The 3,578-nt window shown below is 62.2% G+C and overlaps 1 protein-coding gene across 1 annotated transcript in view; it reads right to left on the bottom strand.

The window, feature by feature from the left end:
• Positions 1-624: 624 nt before the first annotated feature.
• The window catches only part of EMIHUDRAFT_356802 (hypothetical protein), a gene marked incomplete at both ends in the record, with an annotated part of 5,598 nt that continues 2,644 nt past the window's right edge, over positions 625-3,578 (bottom strand). Inside the window, one exon of the mRNA XM_005766539.1 lies at positions 625-653. The remainder of the gene's footprint in view (positions 654-3,578) is intronic.

The following is a 3,578-nucleotide window of genomic DNA, read 5'->3' as shown; positions in this document are numbered from 1 at the left end:
CGCGGCGCAGGCGCACCCGCTGCGGGCGGGTTGACGTTGCCGTCATTGGCCGGGTCTGGCATGATCACCACCTCCTCGTCGAGGGTCAGCCCCCCGGCGTGGTTGTCGGTGGTGGGGAGGAAGACGGAGTCGCCGCGGGTCACGTTGTTGTCGAGCGTAGCCTTGTCCGACTCGTCGGGCGTCTCGTCCGCGGTCACAGGCTCCGGCCACGCGCCCTCGATGTCCGTCGGGGTGAGGTCGGAGGTAGGAGCACGGTACTCGATGCCGTTCCAGAGCTCGTTGACGCAGAAGGTCGCCTGCGTGGTGGTGCCGATGTGCCCCTTGCGCGGACCCTCGGTGATGACGTACTTCCAGCCGGGCGAAGTGCGCGAGATGCCGAGGAAGGCCGCCATCTCGCCCGTGGGTGAGACACCGTTCGCCACAAGGTGGGGGGGCGACTTGACGATCATCTTGCACGTGTTCGACGTCGTCGAACAACGTTCGACCATGGCACTGTTCACACCGCGCGCGGACGGCAGTTCTGCGAGTCCCGCTCCGCAGGACTTTTGTAAAGCATGCTTGTGGCAAGTTACAGGCGCTAGTATCGACCTCAGAGACCCAAACCCGAATAAATAATTAAGGCTCAAAGTATGGTTGAACAACCGTTGAACAAACAGGTTGAACAACGAAAAGAGACTAGTGCGACCGCTAGACGGCGGTCTCCGCCGGCCCCAAGGCGGCCCAGCCCCAGTACCACACCGGCCACGTAGACCGTAGCGCTGGAGTTGGTCAGTGAGGCACTAGACGGGCTACGGAACCATGCGCGCGCCGGCCGGACAGGCTGCGCGCAGGGGCCGCGCCGCCTCGATTTCGCACCTCCGCTCCGCGGCCGGCTGAGGGGCTAGCTCGCCCGGCGACAAGCCCAGCCATCGCCCAGCGCCCCGTATCGACGGGGGGCACGCAAAAACCGCACCTACGACTAGGGTGAGCCCGTGAGGGCGTCGGTGTGGGCCGCGGGCGGGCTGCCAGGAGGGCGCGGGTGGGAGCATGGGAGATGCACCACCGCTCGACGAAGACGCGCCCGACGAAGCCCTGCTAGCGGAGGATGGTCGATCCTCACCTACTAGCGTCGGGCGTGTGCGAAAAAGAGCGCAAATCGGAGCTCAACTCGCGCGCGGCTGGGAAAGGGGTGCCACACCCCTCCGAAGGCGCCTCGCGAGGAGCTCTGCTGCCTCCAAACGCGCTCGGGCAGCACGTCGGCGCGCCTGCGGGGTGGGTAGAGGTGAAACTATGCTTGCTGACACGCGCATCCCGCACCACCCCCACGTCCGCGCGCACCATGCCGCCATCCCACCTCACAGCCAAGCGCCATCGCCGTCGGACGCGGCGACGCCGAGCGGTGGCCTCGCAGACGACGAGCGCGATGAGGCCGCCGCGCCGCCGGGGTGGCCGGCGCGTGCCAGCCGCTGGCCCGTCCAGCGTGGCGGGACCGGCTCGCCCATCCTGGCCCGCGCGCTTGCCGACGCGAGAAGATCGCGCGAGAGAGCAAAATGTGGCAAAAATGGCGCTGTGAGCCACCCTTCACGGCGACTTCACGTCGGAACGGGTCGGATCGACGACTCGCCGCCTGCACCAGCGTGTGCGCCTTGCAATCTATACAGAATCGATACTTGGTACGTCCTCTCAACGAGTAAAGTATTTGGATAATTTCACGCCCCGGCGAACTGCTAAAAAGCGGGAGCAGCCAGCTTCCACTTTTTAGAAACCTCGAGACATGTAGTGAATGAAAGAAGGAAAGAAAAAGGACGTGAGTTAAATTGCGGGGAAGACATACAAGTTAAAACGGAGGGAAGCGTGCAGAGCTGCATAGAGTACGAGTTAGAAACGGAAAGCAAAAGGTCTTGATTGAGCAATCTGAAGCCATCGCTCAGCCTCAGGAGGCAGGTTGATGTTATTGAATTTTACTTGAAAGAGAAAATTTTTGGCGATCGATGCCGAACCTCGCGCGCGCGCGGCAGCGCGCGAAGCGAAAATTCCATCCTCCTCATCGCAAACCCTGTCAGCAGTCCTCCTCCGGGAATGTACGTAAGAGCCACATACATTGAGAGAGGCCCCTATTCGGCGTCGGCCCTTGGTCTTCAAGCGTGCCACTTGTAGCATTGCGCGATGGTGCAACCTTGCTGAGAAAGAAGGCGCCTCCACAAAATTTGGTAAAGCCATCGAGCACGAAAGCCGCAAGCGTGTTGGAATCGGACGCCACCATGGAATCGTAGAAGGTCGCCGACGCGATGTGGTTCGAAATCGGTTCATCCGCGTCGTCGATACCGACGCGCGGCGCGGCGAGCTCGGCGGCCGACTCCTCCGCAGTGGCTGCGTAATAGCCGAGGAGAAGTGACAGTTGTTCCTGTTGTTGCTGTCGGTGCTGCTCCAGCAGGTCATCGAGGGTGAGCGCCTCCTCAGAGTCGCGACCAGTCTCTGCAGCTTCTGAGAACCACGCAGCTTCGCGCGTCAGCAGCGGCTGTAGCCACTCTGCGTTTGGCAAACGAGCGGCCCAGCGCTGCGCAAATGCGGGGTTGTGTTGCACCCAAAAAGGAAAAGCGGACGACGGAAGTGCGTACGCCGTCAGCAGCTGCTCAGGTGGCTCGAGGGGGTTCACACCGGGGTTGGACTCTCCCTTGGCGGAGGCGGCGTCCCCGGGGGAGAGGCTCGAGGGCATCCCTTACTCCCTCACCGCTATTCGCGGTTGAGCTCCTTAGCCTTCACGTGGGGTGGAAACGTCGCCGGGAGATGTTTGCATGGTGTCCACGCAGCCGTGTACGAACTATGCGGATTTCAACCGACTATGCGGTTTTTATTAGCTAGTCTGTTACCGGAGGTACTGTCTGAGGTGGGGCCCGGCGCGTGAGGCTCGTCGGCGTCCGCCATCACCGCCTGCGGCCACTGCAGAGTCGGCCAAACCAGGCTTGATTTTGGCCATTTTGGCACGGACCCTTGCGGACTCTTCACAGCTGGGTCCCGGTGCACCCGGAGTGGATCACTTCATTACTGGACCGTACTGGAGGTCCCCGTTTTCGGCCGCCGCGGCCGGAGAGCACCCCCGTCGCCCCCGGGGGCCCGTCGACACCCCAGGGTGACGGACCGCGAAGTGGCGGTCGGGGGGGTGGACATGCTCCCATGTTGCCGACGCGGCGCCGGAGTGGCCGGCGCTGCTAGCCGCGACCACGACGGCTACTCCGATGCGCCGGGCCGACCCGTCCTACCGACGGTGGCACTCTTCCACGTCTTTCTCACGCGGAGAAAAATTCTGAAACGGCGTGCAGCAGAGTCGCCGACGAGTCGGTGCGCGTCCGTGCCTCCTCATGTCGCGCTTCGTTCTCACCCATCCATAAACTCACTTTGGCCTCACTAGATATAAAGCGAAGGCTGAATCCTTAATCCTCATATTTTAGATTAGGACGCTGTGGGCCCTCTAATAGAGCCTCTAAATAGCAGATCCGATCCGAGTACCGAGACGCGGGCTCTCTCATAGCAGCCCATAACATGTTATGGGTGTTATGGGTGTTATGGGGCCGGCCCCATACGGCTCTAAGCATAACAGC

The sequence above is a fragment of the Emiliania huxleyi genome, assembly GCF_000372725.1.
Source record: "Emiliania huxleyi CCMP1516 unplaced genomic scaffold EMIHUscaffold_51, whole genome shotgun sequence".
NCBI classification, from domain to species: Eukaryota; Haptophyta; order Isochrysidales; family Noelaerhabdaceae; genus Emiliania; species Emiliania huxleyi.
The sequence above is the reverse complement of the archived record's forward strand: the minus strand, read 5'-3'. Positions and strand labels throughout refer to the sequence as shown.